This window comes from Haliotis cracherodii, unplaced genomic scaffold (genome assembly GCF_022045235.1).
Source record: "Haliotis cracherodii isolate W230 unplaced genomic scaffold, xgHalCrac1.p SCAF_9, whole genome shotgun sequence".
In the NCBI taxonomy this organism is placed as follows: domain Eukaryota; kingdom Metazoa; phylum Mollusca; class Gastropoda; order Lepetellida; family Haliotidae; genus Haliotis; species Haliotis cracherodii.
Window position 1 is genome coordinate 42,552,198 of NW_027266343.1, and position 25,539 is coordinate 42,577,736.

Genomic DNA, 25,539 nt, shown 5'->3' on the forward strand with positions numbered 1-25,539 from the left:
TTTTTGAATGGCACCCCTATCAAAGTAGTAAAGGAGGCCAAATTCTTGGGACTCATCTTTGATAGCCATTTAACTTTCCTTCCACATATTAAATACCTTAAAGCTAAATGCCTGAAGTCGCTCGATTTATTAAAAGTTGTTTCTAATTCAAAGTGGGGAGGGGATCAGACAACCCTCCTACACTTATACAGATCACTGATCCGTTCCAAACTTGATTACGGCTCCATCGTCTATGGTGGAGCATGTAAAAGTAATCTAAAAAAACTAGATACTATCCATCACCAAGGACTGAGGCTTTGCCTTGGAGCCTTTCGCACTTCTCCTATTCCAAGTCTGTCTGTTGAAGCAGATGAGCCGTCTCTAAAACAACGCCGTTTGAAACTTTCTTTACAATACATCACTAAATTATATTCCAATCAGTCAAATCCAGCTTTTAATTGCATATCTAATCCTCTTTACGAAGATATTTACAATAAGAAAAAATCTCTTGTTCCACCACTAGGACTAAGAATTAAATCTGTCGTTTCTGCTGCGAACATTACCTTTCAGGATATAGCTCCCACAAAACTTTTTTCATCGCCTCCTTGGCAGATGGTAAGACCAACTGTTGATCTCACATTAACTAGACTTAAGAAATCTGATACAAATCCCCTTATTTATAAACAAGAATACAATCAATTACGAAACACTTATGACACTTATAAATCTATATTTACAGATGGATCCAAGGATGGTGGCGCAGTTGCTAGTGCCACCATCATTGGATCCAGAACAGTATCTTTACGTTTACCCGATAATAGTTCCATATTCACAGCAGAAGCACACGCCATTTTAACGGCACTAAAATATATCAAGAACAAATCCAAATATAAAGAATTCATTATATTTTCAGACTCACTTTCGTGCCTTCAGGCTATTAAAAATATGTCATGTAGTCATCCATTTTTAATTGAAATTCTTGAATTATTTAATGATCTTGCGACTGGCCAATATGACATCGTCTTTTGTTGGTTACCAAGCCATGTTGGGATTGTTGGTAATACATTGGCTGATGCTGCTGCAAAAGCAGCACTCGACAAATCTGTGACACCACTTCTTTTACCATACAGTGATTATAAACCTATAATTAGATCTTACATACGTGATCTGATGCAAAAGAAGTGGGACACCCAAGTAGGTATCAATAAATTACACGTAATTAAACCCAATATTGGTTACACCTACTTGGACTGTCAGTCCAGATTTGAAGAGGTTATTATGCGGCGATGTCGTATTGGCCACTCGAGATATACACATGAGTATATATTAAAGGGTGAGGATCCTCCGTTTTGTATCCCTTGTGATGAAAGAATCACGGTCAAGCATGTACTGCTTGACTGTATTGATTTTTCCATCACAAGGGATAAATATTTCAGTGTAAAAACAGTGAGGGACCTTTTTAGTAAAGTTAACTCTCATTTAATACTATGTTTTTTAAAAGAAATAGAACTTATACATAAATTTTGATGTAATTGTTGTATTGTTTTAAAGATTGGTAGTGCAAAATTCATAACTGAGATTGTTATATGGCTGTACCCTCGAGGGGGGTTGAAGTAGCGTAAAATTATTGTCCCCCTAAGAGCGTATGTAAGTCCAATATCATTCAAAGTATTTTTTCTGCATGCCAGGTTTTAATCGTAGAATATTCGTCATTTTAGTTTGGCTTAATTGGTACACTGTCGCCAGTGACTGAAGGGATGATATAAATCCTGCCGGGGTCCATGCAGGAAGCAAAGGTACTGTAAGTCCCCATGAACCCTAGCATGGTGATCTCCCTTCAGTTGCTGGCGATCTCTAGCCCATTTTTATATTGTGTTCTCTGATCTTTATGACTTTTATATATTCTCAACTAGTTTTAAATATATTCTGTGATATTCTAGTTATTGTACTGTCCTTCGTTGACAGCTTTTTATATTGTAAAAATATATGTATTATTAATGTACTTTTCGTCACGATATGGCTGAAATATTGCCGATGTGACGTTAAATATTAACTCACTCACTCACTCCTTGACATTTTCGTCGATGAGAATTCAATCACAGAAATGAAAAGAAATACAGAATGTATGTAACTATATTTATTTATCAGGACAATCAAATCAGTCTCCAAAACATTTTCACATTATGACCACACTTTGAAAGTTCAAGGACCGGAAAGTAAGTGTTGCATAGAGCATTGGGGAATGAATGTTGACTTATACATGCCTTTCATCCACGTACAAATGTAGGGACCTTGAACTGCTGACCATAAAGGTATACTTACCCTGGACGGCCTCAGGATGTAGCTGTCATGGGCCTCAATGAAACGGGTGATATCACTTACTACGACACGAATTTTTGATAGACAGGAAATACATAAAAGGCCGTTGTCCTTATAATGTCTCTTGTTCTATATGAATGCATGCACGAGCAAAATGTATTTTTTTATTGTATCGTCAAGGAGCCAACATATTACTCGACATTAGTCTCTTTAACTGCCATTGTTCTTTCGTCAGTTTGCATCCAACACAAAGAATTATTATGTTCACGCTTTTTTCATATGTATTTGTTTATGGCTTATGTACAGGTATATAAGCTCCTCGATATTCAGTTTGTTCAAAACATTATCATTTTCCAGACTAAAGCAGCTAATCTTTGCGGTATCTCAACAGTAAGTACAAACGATGTTCTTGATGTTTTTACATGCAGAAGTAAAAACTGTATATATATGCATATGGCTCAATATTTTTTTTATTGAAAGGTATACACAAGAGTTAAATGTACTACAGTGTATACTTTAAATATAATGCTTCTGCATAATAACATGTTCCAAACAAAATACAGTAATGAGCTCGTATCTATCATATCATATCTTCTAGCGCCTCACAGGCAGCTTGGGTTGTATACTCCCCAGGGAGCTGAGAATGAAAGTCGAGTGCTCTGATCCATTCGAAATACACCGGGGTAATAATAGTGTAGCGCTATGAGCATCCACTTGGTTAATGGAATCTGGCGCATTATAATTGCACTTATTATTAATATCATTATTATATTTGTCTTCAGATTAAAGACTGAGGTTTACGGTAACACATTACGGAGATATTTCTTTGAATAACTATTTCTGTAAGATCACGCATACTAATATTATTAAGCAATTGGAATTTCATCTTTTTCAGTCAATATCGTCACCATGATTTCCCAAATTATGCTGATTGTCCTCCTCGTCAACGTTGCTGTCATTACGGCGTTCCCATCGCCAAATAGCCCCATTGGTACCAACTCTTCCAACCCCTACAGTTTCTTCAACATGTTCACGCCAAGGCAGAATTCAAACAATGGTGGCTTCTTCAATCAATTGTTGAACCCTTTCAACCCCTACAACAGAATCCTGTACGGATTGTTCGACATTGAGCCCTTCTTCGACTTTGGATTCAGGTAAGTGTCTTCCAACCATGGATTCGTTAAGTGATGTTTTCTGGTAACTTGTACAAATATATAAGTGGGTAGTTCAGCAAGTAACTGCTGCTTCGCGCAGCAATTCACTTCAAGCAATTTCAAGTTTTACTGCTGTGGTCAGTAAATAATCGAATCTGGGTCCCGCAAACCAGTGACAGAAAGCACAAACAATTATCCACGCAAGTGCACAGCTCATTGAATCCGACCAGTTGTTTCAACTGAGTCGCCTGTGACGACCATCAATATGGTGCTGGGGACAATTCTAACTCTGGTCCCCATGGGTATTTGCCTAAGACATACATGTACATGTGCATACATGCGGTTAGAATGGGCACGCTAGGGCGGCTCACGGAATCTGACCGGATGATTCAATTTAGTCGCCTGTGACGACCATCAATGTGGTGCTGGGGACAATTCTGGTCCCCATGGGTATTTGCCTAAGACATACATGTACATGTGCGTACATTCGGTTAGAATGGGCACGCCGGGGCACGACTCACAAAACTGACCGGATGATTCAATTTAGTCGCCTGTGACGACCATCAATTCATTCTAACTCTGGTCTTCATGAGGATTTACCTTGGACATACATGTACATGTATACAAATGTATGATCAATATGGAGTAACAAACTAAATGAGTTGATAAAACATACAGTTGTGTTATATATGACATTTTACAAAACAGTGTTCGAGTTGTGAATAATAATTAACAATCTATGTTCATTTGTTTTCAGATAAACCATTTTCCTGTACTCCTGGATTTTTGCTACAAACTAAAATGGCGAAAATAAACGTTTAATCTTTCCTATTTGCGTTTGTATTAATCTACACATTGGATGCCGTGGTATATTTACACATAACGTGACGGGGCAGTGGGTTAGCCTTGTGCAATGGCTAAAGTGTTCGCTCGTCACGATTTCCCACACGTGTAAAATGTGTGAAGCCTATTTCTGGAGTTTACTAAAAGAGGCGTGAAACCATACTCACTCACGCGCAAAGAGGGTTTGGGTTATCCAGGCACAGTCAGGCTGGTTAAGCAAATACTTATAAATGTCATTTGAGTTTTGTAAGCATATTGCTGACGATTTTGGTTTTGTTATATTTGAAAAGCATGTTGCTGTCTCCTTGTTTGAAGTGCTTACGTAATCACAGTGTATCAGACCCTGTAGAACGAAATCAATTTCATGAAGAAATCCCTGCTTAGCGCAGATTCATTTGTACGACTACAAGTATGTGTTTAAATCAATCACTATCGAATAATGATAATACCAGGTGTTTGATAAAAGGTGAGTCTATTCTGCCAATCAAGCACATTGCAAGCTACATTATCAGGCTATCAGATTGTCACAAGAGGTGATGTGAAATAGGGTTTAACGTCACGTCGAAGATTATTGCACTTGTATAGCGACATGCATGAACGTGTGTGTGTGTATGTGTGGCTGCTTGTACTAGTCGGGACTGATGCCGATTTATAGTGCTAGCCCACTGAGATACCATGCCGCAGTTTAACATGAACGCCCCACTCAGACAGAGTATACTAACTCCGAGCCGACCAGTCCTTGATTTAGCCCCTTAATGCCGAGCGCCAGACAGGGTAACAACAAGTACCATCTTTTAACGTCTTTTGGTATGACCCGGCCGTGGATCGAACCCTGGACCTTCCGCTCTCCGGGCGGACGCTCTACCACTAGACCACGGCGGTGGTCTCTAGATATCTGAAATATGGGCAATGTTTAATAAATAATTAATACGAAATGAGAAAAGGTTTAGTGACAATATGTTGTGGAATCGCTTGTATATGATGTCAGAAACATTCATTATGATGGGCCCACCATTGTCGACATTAGCGGGTTTATGGTTTTGTTTAGCCAAGATGTGTTCCCACGGAATGAATCCACTCACGTGACATTGACATGTATTTTGTTGTTGATTGATTTTTTAAACGTCTGGCTAACCTCTTCGATGAGAGAATGAAAAGTAACCAATTGCGCACTACACTCGGTTTCATTGAAAAACATAATATAATTAATTACACGTACTCTTTTGTTGCAATCTTACCCACCACATAAATTATTATACATTGACTTGGTCAGGGTAGACATTATAATGTGATAATACTGTAAATACATACTATTCATTCGTACTTGGTTACCTTTATTTATGGGGGCGGTAGGGTAGCTTAGTGGTTAAAGCATTTGCTTGTCACACCGAAGGCCCGCTTTCGATTCTCCAAAAAGGTACAATATGTGAAGCTCATTTCTTTGAATACTGCTAAAGCGGCGTAAAACCATACTCACTCACTATCTGAAACAATAACTTGTGAAACGAGCATAAAGATTGTTGGCAGAAAACGAATTTGAAATGTTTTTTAAGAAATAGTCTACCTGATACTTTATGTATCACCATTAAACACGACATGTATAGAATTCAAATGATCTGCAAATGAATTATTGAAAATAAAATATGATATCAGATGCAATTTCCTATTTTGATTTGCTCCCTATCAATATGTTCACGTGTTACTTCAGGTGAACAATTGACTTGTTTTGTATGTGTTTGTGATGGGTGCCACCGGTGGGGCAGGATATGCTAACCTTCATGCGAACACCTGGTATCAAATCAAACAAGATTTAATTACCACCCTCACCCGACGATCCATAACCAACTGTAATCCGCACAGTCTCAGCAAAGAAATTCAGCATCTGAAACACTTTCCACACTGGTGGAGAAAACTCAAGAAAAACAGCCAAAAAGATCCCGTTTCCAACCAAGTCCAAACCAACCCCATTACCCATCCTCCTCCTCATCCTCGTCAGGCCCTACCAGTCACCAGGTCAGCAGGCTGCTCACCAAGACAGCCAACACAGACGTGGCTTTCACTTCAGACAGGACACTAAAAACATGCTTCATGCCAACAATGAAGGTCCAAACTTACACTTACAGTGACCACTCAGCATATAAAAGTGACAGTGAAAATGACAGATATATTGACACGTTATGCGCGAATCAGTGAGCATGTTACTTGTTTATCCCTGATTTACAATAGTTCGCCTTGGGCGATTGCATAACGCCGCCCTTCTTTGTTGTAATGTGTCGTGATCCACACTGGACGTATGTCAGAATATGTTTACAAGTATGATGTATGATGTATAGTATGATGTATAGATGTGGTCATATGTACTAGTATATAAAGTTTAACACATTGTTAGAGAAACATCATCATCACTTCGGTCCTACACTGAACATCCCGTGCAGCAAAGCCGAATACGCCGTTAAAAGTAAGTTTTCTCTTTTTGGAGAACGGTATCATATACCCTAAGTCAGATGTGTATCAGTCGCAAAATTGATTAACATTACATTTCCATGATTGCTTTAATATTGTATTATACACATGCTTCATACAAATATGAATAGCATTGAAAACAATATTATTAAAGTGTGTATAAGTCGGGTAAAGTCGGTATAAGATTAGAAGGTGACAACCGTCTGTCTCATAGTCCAGATTTAATCACAGAATTAACCCAAGACATCTTATCAGTATGTGGTATACGTTTTAAGGATCACGATTATGTCATATTAACTATGTTATTTGTGCGCATCACAATTTAGTAACGAAAAATTACTTCAACAAATGGGTATTCCCTGTGTCTTAAATCTAAGTTCAAAAGTTAATAATGGTGACACGTTTTGAGGATTGGTATGTCCAGTTATCATAATATAATCTAGATACGGCAGTCATTGCCTTCTATTGAAGCCAAACATACTGAATATTCAATACTCCGCGTCGGTCTTCGCAAGAACAATTCAGTTAACCACTGCGTCTTAAGTATATACAAATAGGTAGAGTTATTCCTTTAATTATTTCAAGAGAAATGTGTTCAAGTTCAACGTTCAAGTCCTCATTCTGCTATTACCAATGTAACATAGCCACCTTGCAGCATCTCCTCATATATGAGGATATATATTATATATGATGAGGGTACTATGTCTGTCCATGACAGCTATTTTGGCGTTCTCCACTTAATCGTTGACTTTTGGACAATTTCTTCTGACAGGACGAAATATAGTAACAAATGTAAAATATACATTTGGGATGTTCCTTGGCAAGATGAGCGGAAGCTAAACGGCAATATAATAACCTATCAGTCACTGTGTCTCAATTATTTTGTCAGTAAAAAGTAATATTGAAATCGGCCAATAGTGTTAATAGTTTGCCCATATCAATATGGTTCTAGGGGAAAGTGGAAGAATTCCTCACCAGTATATTTATATGACAAGAGCAGTTAAATATTGGACTAAACTTTTTAATTTAAATGACAATAGATTACCATTTCAATCTTATAGCATGATGTTAACACAGGATGAGAGTGAAAGAGTAAATTGGGTCACACATATGAAACATTTTCTGTTTCAGTTGGGATTTAGATTTGTTTGGGTTGCACAGGATGTGGGTCATATTGATACATTTATTTCAACATTCAAGCAGAGATTGTTTGATAATCTCCATCAAAAATGGGTAGTTCTTCAAAGACATATTATTATTGGCAGTTTAAGTCATTATTCAATGTTGAATTGTATCTATCCTATAATCTACCTTTATCTATCAGGACAGCCATGTCAAGATTTAGATGTGGTAATTATGAACTTGCAATAGAAACGGGACGTTATAATAATATTGAATACTTAATGCGATTGTGCCATTTTTGTCTCAAGGAAGGTATTTCATCTATTGAAGATGAACATCATGTATTACTTGTGTGTAAACAGTATGATACCTTAAGAAGTATGTACATTGTTAAGCACTTTAGATCAGCCTCATTACAGGCGTTTACAAGTATTATGTCATCAGATAATTATAATGTTATTCATGATACTTGTCAGTATTTACAAAAAGTTTATAAACACAGAATTGCATTCTTAAAGGAAGAGTGATATTAATAGTTCATTCAAACATAATGTTCAATGATATTTATAGTTCATTCAAACACACTATTTATAATGTTAAACAACATGTACCACACTTCTTGCAAAAGTATTAGGTCATCAGATAATTATGTTATTCATGATACTTGTCAGTATTTACAGAAAGTTTATAAACACGGAACTGCACTCTTAAATGATGAGTGATATTTATAGTTCAATGAAACATAATGTCTCAATGTTAAACAACTGTTGGTAACATTTGAAACATGTACCACACTTTCTTGCATATGATTGTACATCTACCTTTACATTAGCGTAAGCGCAGTACATGTTAATAAGATCAAGCATGTATTATGGGCCTTTGGCCTTTATACTGTAACAAAGAATCTGAATCTGAATATATGAAACTAATTAAATCTGAGAATCTTTTTTCTTCTTACGTGTATTTATATCGGCAACCATCTGGTCTCACAATACATAATAGTGCATATACTCATTCTTGGCTTTATTTTACTTCAGCCCCTTCCACAATGCAACTGAAACACGTCTTCCTTCTCCTTGTCATCTCTGTTGCTGCCGCTTGTGCATATAGAACGGTCAGTTCCAGGAACAGATATCCATATGGTCGCTATGGTTATGGCTATGAGATTGAGTTCCCTGACTTCCCTGACTTCCCCGACTTCGAGTTCCCCCTGTACATGCTGGGACGAGGTGGTCGACGTGGAGGCCGTGGAGGACGCAGGTCACAAAACACTTACAACACATTCGCCAGACTCGCCAGACTGGAAGCTTTAGACTTAATCTAAGGTAAATCAAATATCCCTCATGTTGATGTCATGTCATGTGGGGATCCAATGCTAAGATCTCGAGTACATCCTATTTGAGGTGCACACTAACTAAAGTTGGGATCGATGAAGACAGAATTTACCTATTTGTTATAACGTTGATTTTCCACCAACGCGACGTTTCGGCGCGGTGCTAGATAAAGGCAAAACACCAACACCGAAACGTTGCTTTTAAAGAATAATGACATTGTAATATGTAAGAACCATCAATACTAACTTCTAAAATGCCACTTCCAGATAACGTTGGGATGGAAGGTGTGGCATTGTTAATGATATACCATCATACATGTACCTTGATTGCTTAAATCCAATAAGTATATTGCCTCATCCAGAATCGACTATTTACAGTAACAGTTTCTTGTAAATGGTTATTTACTCCCTGCCTTGTTTAACGTTGCATTGATCAATTTGCACTATTCATGCAAGGTTAATCAATGCCAGATCGTTTAGGCTGATGAAAACGGCTTTTATCACTCCATCATTTAACATTATGTTTTCACTTTAAATACCCTGTGAATGTTCATGATCGTTGTGAATGTACGGACATATATTTTTACACTTAATTTTTACTTTTCAGAAAAAACTACGGACTCTACACCGGCACCAGTACTCGTGCAGAAGAATCTATTTATAATTTAACTTATTTGATATTTATTTGTCCATTAAAGAATATTCAAAGAAAATAATTATTGACTTTTTTATTGCTTAATATCAATCAGTTTTCAATGAGAAACAAAATGCTAAATCGGCAGATAATCGAGACTGATTATATTCTCTGGCGCTGGCGTTTTGAATTTGTGTTCAACAGCAATAATAATTTGTCTTCTTTATCACTCGCTTCCTCTGCTTCTTTGCAACATTTGATAGGACCTAGTGCATGGGTATGCCTGCGACTATCTGAGCGAACACGCAGTGTTATACGTGTAGTACCAACTTTCATCGGTATATCGGTGACATGTGTATGTGGTATAAACAATGAGTTTAATTCCATATGTAGACATTTGCCAATATGGGAGTTCGTGATATTATAAAAAAAATACAGGGAGGTGTTATTTATTGTCTAGGTTCATATCTCACAGTGAATGCAGACTGTAATTCCTCATTATTACATGTTTGAAGGGATGTAAAAACCCAATACTGTATGTAACTCCATGACAGCGATCCCACATATGGACAATGCATCGATGACACAAAAAATATGGTCCCCTTTTCAGATTATGTAACCCCGATATATAAGATCCCAAACTGAATGGTCATAGATATTAAAAGTATACTTAGAAAACCTAATCGCCAACTCAATACGAAATAATAAAAACTAATTTAAAATTAAATTGAATGAAGATATTATCATATTATAATTATCATCATAATTAATACTCTTGTTCAGGTGGAGTAAAGATAGGTTAAGCTCCTAGTTACATTGTGCCATATATAATTTTACAATTGATATCCATGCAATTGATCTTGGAATCACCAACACGGTGTAATTCATAGAGAGCAGCTGCCCGAAGAGGGGATGATCGATTGTTCCTAACCATAGCTGGGTCATTCTAATAGACGTCAGCAGGTGACACTTGTTTCCCTGAGTGACGCTCGGCATTAAGAAATAAAACAAGGACCGGTCAGCTCTGAGTCAGTATAATGTATCTGAGGAGTATAAATGTGAAATTGTGTTACAGTATCCCAGTGGGTTCGCACTTAAACCAGTATACGTCAAGACTAGTACCAGCAGCCACTTATCCACGTGCACGCGTCGCTTTACAAGTTAAATAATCTTGAACGCAACGGGTTTATCTCACGATGCTCACTTGAATAACTAGTTATGCCTTGGGTAGCGTGCTTTGAACTCGACATTGAAAACGTCAGTAATATGTGTATGAAAGCCCCGCGACACTGGTTCGACACTGAACACTGGCTCAACGTTGCATGATTGTAACTGATCATTAGGGTTATCATGCATTGCGTGATTGTGTGAAACACAGGCAATGTGTCCGTGTAACTAGTGTTACCATGCATTGCGTGATTGTGTGAAACAAAGACAGTGATATTGTGTAGGATAGGATAGGATAAGTTTTATTCCATACTGAAAGGCCTCAGGCCTATAGTAGAAGTCTGTTTTCGGGAGTGATTAGGATTCGTTTAACAGGTCATATGCTAATTAACCTAGCATGATAAATGAACATTGATAGATTTTTTAGAGTATCTTTTAAGTTGTTGACATGATCGTTGTAAATTTTTGTAGAGTGGGATGTACATAACCAGGCAGATCAATATATTTCCTTCTAAGGTGGTCGTATTTTGGACAAACTAACAGAAAATGAAACTCATCTTCAATCACATTTAAATCACACTGCTCACATATTCTCAATTCTCTGTCTATGTTTCTATGCCTGCCTACTTCGATCCTAAGTCTATGAGAGCTGCATCTAAATTGTGCTAAACTTATTCTAAACTTTTTAAAGTTGATGTCAAACAAATAGTATTCTGGGGAAATTGTTGTCTTGAAAAGCTTGTAATAATTGCAATTGCAATAAACCACAATCATTTAATAACGACTTTACATCATATACCCAATTGTGGATTCCATGTTTTTCATACAATAGCATCATCTGGTAACATTTTCTAGGTAATCTATCAATAAGCATTTTAAGAATCTTGAACCAATACTTGAGAATTCTAATATGTTAAAATGTGTAAAGTGGTACACGTCCACATTCACCATATACAATAACACTCGATGTAGAGTTTTTTACGCTAAGGAATCGTTTACAAGCATATAGATGGACCAGTTCAATAGTTCTGTATTCAGTATGCCCCCAGACCTCTGCTCCATATAAAAGAATTGTAGAGTAATTTTTGTATCAAATATTTTGAGGTTTTCAAAGGTTTGATATGAAAGATCAGTGAATGTTTTTAAACTATGTAAGATTCCCATTAGTATCTTTTTTGCCTGCATTGCTGCATTACTATTGTGGTAATTCCACGATAATCTGCCTGTGAAGGTTACCCCCAGATATTTATAAGAAATGACAATTTTGTAACGGTTGTGAGTTGAAGAACCATTTTTCTCTACTTCCCTTTTTGAACACTAACACTTTCGTTTTCTCAGTGTTCACTTGGAGTTTACAATTGGAACAGTACAGCTCCAGTTGATCTATCATATTCTGTAAACCTTTTATCGTACTAGAGAACAGGACTATATCATCAGCAAAAAGCAACAGAAATATCTTCACAATATCTGGATGCAGCTGTATACCATCCGTACAATATTCCTTAATTTGTGCAGCCAGTTCATTGATGAAAAAACAGAACAGGAAGGGGCTAAGAGTAAGGCTTTGGCGTACATAAATGTTACATGTGAAGACATCAGAATATATTCCCCGATTTTTAACACATGACTTTCCATTTTGATAAATATTGCATAATAGTTTACCCATTTTATTACTCACCCCGTTTGAAAGAAACAATGACAACATTATATTTCTGTTTACAGAATCAAACGCTTTTTTGAAATCAACAAAAATTGCATAAAATTTTTCACCTTTTCTCTGCATGTATTTGTGAATAATCGCATTAAGTACGAAAATATTATCCGTGGTTGAATACCCTTGTCTAAAACCTGCTTGTTCTTCCGAAATTTTATCGTATGAATCTGACCAACAGTGAGTCTTTTATTGATAATGGAATTAAATATTTTGCTAAAAACACTCAGAAGGGTAATTCCTCGATATTTTTTGGTATCGGTATGTGATCCCGATTTATGTAGTGGAACAATCACACCGATAGTCCACTCTTTTGGGAAATAAGACGTTTCTAAAATCATATTAAACAGTATTCAAGGTATAGGAGTAGAATATTAACAAAATGTTTTAAAAATTCTGGAATTAAACCACCTGTGCCGAACCCTTGCTGTTTTTCAAATCGTAGATAGCTTTTTGAATTTCCTCTCTTGTGATTTGCGAGTCAAGAATTGTAGCAGTTATGTCATTATCACATGTTTCCTGATCTGATAATTCAAAGTAGGTATCATTCCAAACACCATTACCACTAAACATATTTTTGAAATAATCATATTTATCAATTTCAATATTATTTTTAAACTCATAATGTGGATTTAGCCTGTGGAGGGTTGTCCAAAATTTCATTCGACGACTTAATGTTATCTTCCAAATATTGTTTTTTCTTTTCAAGAAATATAATCTACTTTTCCCTGCACGTGGTTTTGTAAAGATTTCTAATTCTTGTATAATGACTGTAAATCTTTATCTCTTCTGAATTTGTTGAGGCATGTACATCTCTCTATTTTTAGTAACTGACATTCCCAATCAAACCATTTTTGTGTTTTCTTGTCCACGTGAACCACTTTCTTCATTTCGTTCCCAGCATAGGAGAGTGCTTCTCTAATCAATATTTGTGAATACGGTATCTACTGCTTTTTCAACCAGTGATACAAACTTGTCCGAAGCTAAGTTACAAAGAAATATTCCTTCTTTATCAATTCTTCGCATAAATCTAAATGTAACTTGCATAATTAATATCATCATGACCTTCGATGACTGAGTGAAGCGTACACGTACGTATAGCCATTGTTAATGGAAAATGTTGCGACTCGTACCGTGTGTCTATGTCGAATGTTTTACATATATACGGTGGAGATAATACATTGTATAGTCATTTACGCTTGCCCCTGTACTACTGATGAATGTATAGTCCCCAATACCAGCGTCACTGCCACAACGACCATTCATAATATGAATATTCATTGTTATAATGTTATTGTGTAACTAGTGTTATCATGCATTGCTTGATTGTTTGAAACACAGACAATGTCTCTGTGTAACTAGGGATATGATGCATTGCTTGATTGTGTGAAACATAGACAGTGTTATTGCGCAACTAGGGTTATCATGCATTGCTTGATTGTGTGAAACACAGAAAATGATTCTGTGTAATACATCCAAAAAAATGAACTAGCAGATCTAGCAACTGTTATTTGAAGGGAGCGAATAAATTTTGTTAGGATTGCCTATTAGCCGAGCCTAGTGACCCTTTAAATGCGCGTTTATAATTGCGAGAAGTGTAGCTCTGATTGATTATAAAATGTCAACAGTATTGAACAAAGGGAGATATTAAAGTCAAACGAGATGCACGTTGTACATGTAGACTTCAAACACCTTTATACACTCATGCAGATACACACATTTAATCAGAAACAACGGCAGGTTTTAATTTCCATTTACAAAGAATCATAATTCCAGTAGTTGTTCCAGTCTAAATAGTGTAAGGAGATGAGAGTCGATGTTTGTTTATGACTAGAATGAACCGACTTATATGACAAAAAGACCCTTTCATAGAATATATATAGGCATACACTCATGCAGATACTGACATTTAAGCAGACAGAACAACAGGTTTCCATTTTCATTTAGAAAGAATAATAATTTCAGTAGTTGTTCCAGTCTTACGAGTGTAAGGAGATTAGAGTCGATTTTTGTTAATGGCTAAAATGGAAAGACTTATGACAAATATACCCTTACTCACTATACCCATCAAACTCTCTTAAATCATAAACGATCTCGGGAGTTTTGCAAATGATCGTAAAAATGACCTTAAAAATAGCCTTACCTTAAGCTAAATCTATTAGAGAGACCAAGACTACTGTCAATTCAATTATCAAATTATGCTCCTAGTCACAAAGAAGATATAAAGCTATGCCTGTAAACTCTTGAAGAATATGCTGCATCTGTAAGCTTTGCTTGGGGACGTTTGAATGTATCTGTCGGTATAAGATAGGAAGTGGTGCATTGGGCATCACCAAATTGATATCAAAATGGTTGGAGGTTTTTACACCAAAGTGGGGAGGGGAATATCATTTTAAAAGATTACGTATCTGTGTCACATGATACTTCACGTTCATAAAATGGATTTGTTTATCCAGGGGTCATGTCGTACATACATATCGTACAACAGTGTGTACATTAAGAAATACGTTAAAAAAAGGAAATCTCGTATCACCCTAGATGACTAATACATCTGCTGTGCCTCTAGAATATTTGTCTTAATGTAAATTGACGTAAATTTGTTTGCCGATCTATTGATACTATCATAAAAAAAAAACCTATGATTTCGTCATTAATGTTTTTTTCACATTTAATATGAATATTGCTCAACTTACATGAATATACATAACTTTACGTTTCGGAGTATGTACTTACTCCTTCATCAGGTGACTGATGAAGGAGTAAGCATATACTCCGAAACGTTGTGTTCCTCGTATTAAAGAAGTGGACATCCATAAATTCTCTTCCTCATGTGTATCACTTCTCAATGCCTTTCAAAGACTATACTTACATGTACTGCCGTCAATTGTACATACCACTTTGTTAAACTCGTTGAAATACCTCTAGTAGCTAAACTGAGGGGCATGCACAAAAGAAGGTATACCGACTTTGTTTTTTATGTAATTGAAACCTGAAAGAGATGCTGCTCACTCTTTCTTGCAACAGTTTGTTAAGAGTAATCTGTTGGTGGCTGGGTAATTGTATGTATAAAGCACACAGGTTCATTGAAGACTGGTGTAAGAAATTATTTTGAAACCACATGACATAAGCAGTTGTGTATTTACGAAAATAAACTATAATTTTAGAAAACCTTAAATCAAATTATATTTGAGAACTCACACCATTAGAAGTAATCTTTGTGTGTTGACTAAGCGCAAGTGCATTTGTGATATTATATAATAAGGTATAAATATCTTTGGATATAAAATCGATAAATTAAGATATTTTCTATTTTAAACCAAACATGTTTGATAACATCAACTTAGAGGTATAGTTTCTGTTGCTCCTCAGTTTACGATGTGGTCATTTCTGAACACCTGAATACTGATTTCACGCATCTGCTATCTGTAGATAAACTTATCCAACACATACTCAATCTCAACTTTCTAAATCATCTGATCACGTACTAACATGTAGTAATGAAATCCCAATGTATGTGACAACATGAGTGACAGGTTGTAAATCATGCATAATAGTAACCTAAGTTTATGGTTCACAGAGTCGAAATACACACAACTAAACGTGATTTAATACCTTTATTGCATGGCGACTATGATGTATTATACTGAATAGTGTGTATATATACCGTATGTATTTCTTTACTTTCTATACAGTTGGACCAAGTGTGTTCCTGACCACAGCCACAAGTAAAGGTATGCTACTTATAACTTGGTTTATGTTAACTTTCATGTCACAATTGCATTTGCATACGATTTTCTGCATCGCGACCTTAATCAAAATATATATCATCGAGTGTCTAGAGCAAACATGCAGCTTAAAAGGAGCTTTGGTGCAATAATCAATACTCATTGTACAGTTGTGCAGACTATGGGATATTAATTTGTAATCATATGATAATAACTGAAAATGTACATACCGTTCTATTTCAGCAATCACCAAAGCAAATCATGCAGCTGAAAAACGTCTTCGTCCTCCTTGTCGTCACTCTCGCCGCCACAACCGCCTTTAGGAGGCCCGGCTTCAACAACATCTATGCCCTGTATGCATACAGCGACATGGACACCCCGGACTTCCCCGACTTCTACAACCCCTTGTACAGCTACATGATGGGTAGACTCGGCAGTCGTGCTGGTCAGAGAACAAACAACAATCTCAGGAATCTGTTCAGGATGAAAGCTCTCGACCTTATCTGAGGTAAAATACTACCAAATAAGATACCCATGAAATGTTGAATTTGACAGATTGTTACACGGAACAAGCATGTATACAAAATTTCTTCACGGTCATTTTCACTTCATCAACTAATGTAATCGCATTTGATCATCTGATTGTGGGTTTGAATCCCAGTTCGTCACGCTTATATTTCTTCTGGGTTTCACCAAAGTGATAAACGTTTGAAACTTGCATTTCTTGAGGGCTTTCCTCAAACATTAAGCTGACACACCGTGATATAAGTGGAATACTGTTAATAATTGAAAACTGAAAAACCAGTCACTCACGCACTCACGAGTAATCAAGTTACCAGAACACTGTAACGAACTGATAAACATATGATTGTTATTTTCAGGCAGAGAACCCGAACGAAGGATGACCTGCGTGAAGGTCCAGTTGGATTGTTTGGTAAAATTATTGGTATCCTTGAAATAAAGACAAATAACCACAATGTTTGATTTTGTTTTCTGTGAAACATAGTTAATGGAGTTTTCGTCAAACAGAATACACGTCCCATTGAAATTGGAAGCAGCGTCCTAATTTGCACGTATGAACCAGTGAAATGACACCTTTACAGGTGTGCGTCAAGGAAAGGTTCATTTCGTTCCATTCCAGGGGTTAGTCTGCTGTCAAGTTATTCGTGCATGCTGACATATCCAATCATTTAGGGGCACGGGTAGCCTAGTAGTCTGAGGCGCAGCATTTCGCTGTGCAAAGTTGCGTCCCTTGGAAGGCCAGAAATCTATGAATATGGGTTCAAATCACGGATCGCCCCGATTATATTTCTAGGTTTGTCAACACAATACCAGTGATTATGGGTTTCACCAAAGTGGTAAGCGTTTGCGATCTGCATCACTTCGCGCTTTCCTCCCACATTAAGCTGACACGTCTTGAAAGAAAACTGGACTACTGTTCAAAACGGCGTTAAAACCCAACTGACTGACTCACTCACTCACTCACTCACTCACTCACTCACTCACTCACTCACTCACTCACTCACACACTCACTCACTCAAAGTATGAAAAAGTGTACCATGTTTCAGGTACACGATTTAAGAATAAAAAACGTGTTTTTGATGAATATGTACGTCATTACCACTCATGACATCTAAACCAATAATATGTGTATCATTTAAAATCAAATGTATATGTTGACTGACGTTTCGGCTATTTGTGTTTTTTTGTCTACATTTAATTACAACAGTGTTAAAATCTTGATCTGAACATAACATATATTGGTTTATACAATTTACTGTCATCTAACATGTTTTGAATCATTCCTACCTACCTACTCTCCAGTACAATTCATCATATTGTGAACCTCTTTCTCCTATCAAGCACAACACGTCGATATAATTTGTGAATCATTCCCTCTTATCTAGTGCAATGCATCATATTGTGAATCACTTTCCCTTATATATGTGAATAAAAATTGTCAATGCAAGAGAATAACCAGCCCAGATTTTCTGCCGAAACAGATTCCACTTGGCGTAAAGGACAAAAAGCTATGGAAATTATATGAATGGACCACTGAAAATCAGTAATGACACCAGGTGTTCACGAAAAAAGTAAGCATGTCCTTCTTTCTAGTGCATACATCATACTGTGTATAATTCCGTCGTGTCTAGTACAATACAGGGTGGAAACTGGACTTTTATAGTCAGTTTACTCCCTTGCATGGGGAAGATGTTCACTGGTTCCTCGTGTATGATTTTCATGTGCACAGGACCTTTTACAAAACCTTTATAAATCAAATATGAGGAATAGAACATCATTAATCTTTTCTGACGCTAAACCCCCAAACTTATGGTGTACATCTAAATTGGTGTAGTCGACTCTTCTACCGTCTGTGTACCCATCGTGAAGAACTGCTATGGATCACTACGTGTTTGCGTTGTGAAATTCCTTATTTTCACGCATGGGTAATTTTAATTCAACCCTGAATTTGAAATTTACTCGATTCTGATTGGTCAATCAGAGGCTATTAAATCACAATAAACCCCCTCTGAATGAAACAGCTGGTTTGACGGCCGCATCACCGCGGAAGCTAATATTCATAGAATAGCTCTATTTTCAGTCATTGTCGGAAGGCATATTTAAATAATTATATCTACAATTACAGGTTACAAAATGCATAGATGCGGTTACTACAATATTCAAAGGATGTGTGGCAATACATTTCATGCAGAAAACACGATATAAATCTACAAAGTGAATGTATTTACGTTTTGGAGACAACAGAGAGCTTGGGATTTTGGCGCTTTTCTATATACGACTGTGACGTCATATCTTTTGCGTCACAATAGCGATATGACGTCATCATGATGACGTGCGATGTAGAGCGAAAGCCTTGCAAAGCTTGCTTTGTTTTCTTTAGGGATGCCCACTTCATGTTAGCTTACCAAGTTGCCGTGCTTATATGCTTTCAATGCCTGTCATATGTTCGAGTGAAGTATAACGGTGTAAACAAACTGCTTGAGTATATACAGCGCCATATTTTGTTCGGTGATTCCGTAATTCAGATCGATAACCCACTCAAAACACTGGACTCAACCCATGCCGCTTCACTCAGTATATTTGCTAACACCAAAGAGTTCGCGTTTTATTTAGTCATGGTAGAATGGAGTGAGTGAGTGAGTTTGGTTTTACTTCGCTTTTAGCAATATTCCAGCAATATCACGGCGGGGGACACCAGAAATGGGCTTCACACATTGTACCTATGTCGGTAATCGAACCCGGGTCTTCGGCGTGTCGAGCGAACGCTTTAACCACTAGGCTATCCGACCGCCCCTGGTAGAATGGAGATAAACATACTGTATTATAAATGTAGAGCTAGGTTACCTGAAGATTTAACCGCGCTAAATTAAACATTTGAAACCTCACGCTGCGCGTTCGGTTCCAAATTCAACACTAACACTTGAGAGATTACATAAACTCTTTTCTATACTTTGAGTGAGTGAGTGAGTGAGTGAGTGAGTGAGTGAGTGAGTGAGTGAGTGAGTGAGTGAGTGAGTGAGTGAGTGAGTGAGTGAGTGAGTGAGTGAGTGAGTGCGTGCGTGCGTGAGTGCGTGCGTGCGTGAGTGAGTGAGTGAGTGAGTGAGTGAGTGAGTGAGTGAGTGAGAGAGTGAGTGAGTTGGGTTTTAACGCCGCTTTGAACAGTAGTCCAGTTTTCTTTCAAGACGTGTCAGCTTAATGTGGGAGGAAAGCGCGAAGTGATGCAGATCGCAAACGCTTACCACTTTGGTGAAACCCAAAATCACTGGTATTGTGTTGACAAACCTAGAAATATAATCGGGGCGATCCGTGATTTGAACCCATATTCATAGATTTCTGGCCTTCCAAGGGACGCAACTTTGCACAGCGAAATGCTGCGCCTCAGACTACTAGGCTACCCGTGCCCCTAAATGATTGGATATGTCTGCATGCACGAATAACTTGACAGCAGACTAACCCCTGGAATGGAACGAAATGAACCTTTCCTTGACGCAAACCTGTAAAGGTGTCATTTCACTGGTTCATACGTGCAAATTAGGACGCTGGTTCCTATTTCAATGGGACGTGTATTCTGTTTGACGAAAACTCCATTAACTATGTTTCACAGAAAACAAAATCAAACATTGTGGTTATTTGTCTTTATTTCAAGGATACCAATAATTTTACCAAACAATCCAACTGGACCTTCACGCAGGTCATCCTTCGTTCGGGTTCACTGCCTGAAAATATCAATCATATGTTTATCAGTTCGTTACAGTGTTCTGGTAACTTGATTACTCGTGAGTGCGTGAGTGACTGGTTTTTCAGTTTTCAATTATTAACAGTATTCCACTTATATCACGGTGTGTCAGCTTAATGTTTGAGGAAAGCCCTCAAGAAATGCAAGTTTCAAACGTTTATCACTTTGGTGAAACCCAGAAGAAATATAAGCGTGACGAACTGGGATTCAAACCCACAATCAGATGATCAAATGCGATTACATTAGTTGATGAAGTGAAAATGACCGTGAAGAAATTTTGTATACATGCTTGTTCCGTGTAACAATCTGTCAAATTCAACATTTCATGGGTATCTTATTTGGTAGTATTTTACTTCAGATAAGGTCGAGAGCTTTCATCCTGAACAGATTCCTGAGATTGTTGTTTGTTCTCTGACCAGCACGACTGCCGAGTCTACCCATCATGTAGCTGTACAAGGGGTTGTAGAAGTCGGGGAAGTCCGGGGTGTCCATGTCGCTGTATGCATACAGGGCATAGATGTTGTTGAAGCCGGACCTCCTAAAGGCGGTTGTGGCGGCGAGAGTGACGACAAGGAGGACGAAGACGTTTTTCAGCTGCATGATTTGCTTTGGTGATTGCTGAAATAGAACGGTATGTACATTTTCAGTTATTATCATATGATTACAAATTAATATCCCATAGTCTGCACAACTGTACAATGAGTATTGATTATTGAACCAAAGCTCCTTTTAAGCTGCATGTTTGCTCTAGACACTCGATGATATATATTTTGATTAAGGTCGCGATGCAGAAAATCGTATGCAAATGCAATTGTGACATGAAAGTTTACATAAACCAAGTTATAAGTAGCATACCTTTACTTGTGGCTGTGGTCAGGAACACACTTGGTCCAACTGTATAGAAAGTAAAGAAATACATACGGTATATATACACACTATTCAGTATAATACATCATAGTCGCCATGCAATAAGGGTATTAAATCACGTTTAGTTGTGTGTATTTCGACTCTGTGAACCATAAACTTAGGTTACTATTATGCATGATTTACAACCTGTCACTCATGTTGTCACATACATTGGGATTTCATTACTACATGTTAGTAGGTGATCAGATGATTTAGAAAGTTGAGATTGAGTATGTGTTGGATAAGTTTATCTACAGATAGCAGATGCATGAAATCAGTATTCCGGTGTTCAGAAATGACTACATTGTAAACTGAGAAGCAACAGAATCTATACCTCTAAGTTGATGTTATCAAACATGTTTGGTTTAAAATAGAAAATATCTTAATTTATCGATTTTATATCCAAAGATATTTATACCTTATTATGTAATATCACAAATGCACTTGCGCTTAGTCACAAAAAGACAACTTCTAATGGTGTGAGTTCTCAAATATCATTTGATTTAAGGTTTTCTAAAATAATAGGTTTTTTTCCCATAAGACATAACTGCTGATGTCATGTGGTTTCAAAATAATTTCTTACACCAGTCTTCAATGAACCAGTATGCTCATTACACACAATAACCCAGCCACGTAGAGATTACTCTTATCAAACTGTTGCAAGAAAGAGTGAGCAGCATCTCTTTCAGGTTTCAATTACATAAAAAACAAAGTCGGTATACCTTCTTTTGTGCATGCCCCTCAGTTTAGCTACTAGAGGTATTTCAACGAGTTTAACAAAGTGGTATGTACAATTGACGGCAGTACATGTAAGTATAGTCTTTGAAAGGCATTGAGAAGTGATACACATAAGGAAGAGAATTTATTGATGTCCACTTCTTTAATATGAGGAACACAACGTTTCGGAGTATATGCTTACACCTTCATCATTCACCTGATGAAGGAGTAAGTACATACTCCGAAACGTAAAGTTATGTTTATATTATGTAAGTTGAGCAATATTCATATTTAAATGTGAAAAAAACATTAATGACGAAATCATAGGGTATTTTTTATGATAGTATCAATAGATCGGCAAACAAATTTACGTCAATTTACATTAAGACAAATATTCTAGAGGCACAGCAGATGTATTAGTCATCTAGGGTGATACGAGATTTCCTTTTTTAACGTATTTCTTAATGTACACACTGTTATACGATATGTATGTACGACATGACCCCTGGACAAACAAATCCATTTTATGAACGTGAAGTATCATGTGACACAGATACGTAATCTTTTAAAATGATATTCCCCACCCCACTTTGGTGCAAAAACCTCCAACCATTTTGATATCAATTTGGTGATGCCCAATGCACCACTTCCTTCCTATCTTATACCGACAGATACATTCAAACGTCCCCAAGCAAAGCTTACAGATGCAACATATTCTTCAAGAGTTTACAGGCGTAGCTTTATATCTTCTTTGTGACTAGGAGCATAATTTGATAATTGAATTGACAGTAGTCTTGGTCTCTCTAATAGATTTAGCTTAAGGTAAGGCTATTTTTAAGGTCATTTTCACGATCATTTGCAAAACTCCCGAGATCGTTTATGATTTAAGAGAGTCATCTAAAGGGTCACTAGGCTCGGCTAATTGGCAATCCTTACAAAATTTATTCGCTCACTGCAGTTGCTTGATCTGCTAGTTCAATTTTTTGGATGTATTACACAGAATCATTGTCTGTGTTTCACACAATCAAGCAATGCATGATATCCCTAGTTGCACATTAACACTGTCTTTGTTTCACACAATCAAGCAATGCATGATAACACTAGTTACACGTACTCACTGTCTGTGTTTCACACAATGATGCAATGCATGATATCCCTAGTTACACAATAACACTGTCTGTGTTTCAAACAATCAAGCAATGCTTGATAACACTAGTTACACAGAGACATTGTCTATGTTTCACACAATCAAGCAATGCATGATAACCCTAATTTCACGTTAACACTGTCTGTGTTTCACACAATCAAGCAATGCATGATAACACTAGTTACACGCAGACATTGTCTGTGTTTCTCACAACCAGCAATGTATGATAACACTAGTTACCCAATAACACTGTCTGTGTTTCACACAATCAAGCAATGCATGGTAACACTAGTTACACAGAGACATTGTCTGTGTTTCACACAATCAAGCAATGCATGGTAACACTAGTTACACGTTAACATTGTCTGTGTTTCACACAATCAAGTAATGCATGATAACACTAATTACACGTTAACACTGTCTGTGTTTCACACAATCACGCAATTCATGGTAACACTAGTTACACGTTAACATTGTCTGTGTTTCACACAATCAAGTAATGCATGATAACACTAATTACACGTTAACACTGTCTGTGTTTCACACAATCAAGCAATGCATGATAACAATAGTTACACGGAGACATTGTCTGTGTTTCACACAACCAGCAATGTATGATAACACTAGTTACACAATAACACTGTCTGTGTTTCACACAATCATGCAATGCATGGTAACACTAGTTACACGGACACATTGCCTGTGTTTCACACAATCACGCAATGCATGATAACCCTAATGATCAATTACAATCATGCAACGTTGAGCCAGTGTTCAGTGTCGAACCAGTGTCGCGGGGCTTTCATACACATATTACTGACGTTTTCAATGTCGAGTTCAAAGCACGCTACCCAAGGCATAACTAGTTATTCAAGTGAGCATCGTGAAATAAACCCGTTGCGTTCAAGATTATTTAACTTGTAAAGCGACGCGTGCACGTGGATAAGTGGCTGCTGGTACTAGTCCTGACGTATACTGGTTTAAGTGCGAACACTGGGATACCGTAACGCAATTTAATACCCCACACATTATACTGACTCAGAGCTGACCGGTCCTTGTTTTATTTCTTAATGCCGAGCGCCACTCAGGGAAACAAGTGTCACCTGCTGAGGTCTATTAGAATGACCCAGCTATGGTTTTGAACAATCGATCATCCCCTCTTCGGGCAGCTGCTCTCTATGAATTACACCGTGTAGGTGAATCCAAGATCAATTGCATGGATATCAATTGTAAAATGATATATATGGCACATTGTAACTAGGAGCCTAACCTATCTTTATTCCACCCGAACAAGAGTATTAATAATGATGAAAGTTATAATATCATAATACCTTCATTCAATTTAATTTAGTTTATATTATTTCGTATTGAATTGGCGATTAGGTTTTCTAAGTATACTTTTAATATCTATGACCATTCAGTTTGAGATCTTATATGTCGGAGTTACATAATCTGAAAAGGGGACCATATTTTTTGTGTCATCGATGCATTGTCCATATGTGGGATCGCTGTCATGGAGTTACATGCAGTGTTTGGTTTTAACATCCCTTCAAACATGTAATAATGAGGAATTACAGTCTGCATTCACTGTGAGATATGAACCTAGACAATAAATAACACCTCCCTGTATTTTTGTCATAATATCCCAAACTCCCATATTGGCAAATGTCTACATATGGAATTAAACTCATTGTTTATACCACATACACATGTCACCGATATACCGATGAATGTTGGTACTACACCTATAACACTGCGTGTTCGCTCAGATGGTCGGAGGCATACCCATGCACTAGGTCCTATCAAATTTTAGACATTAAATTTTAAAAATATTATTTACTATTGCTGGTGAACACAAATTCAAAAAGCCAGCGCCAGAGAATATAATCAATCTCGATTATCTGCCGATTTTGCATTTTGTTTCTCATTGAAAACTGCTTGATATTAAGCAATAAAAAAGTCAATAACTATTTTCTTTGAATATTCTTTAATGGACAAATAAATATCAAATAAGTTAAATTATAAATAGATTCTTCTGCACGTGCCGTTGTAGAGTCCGC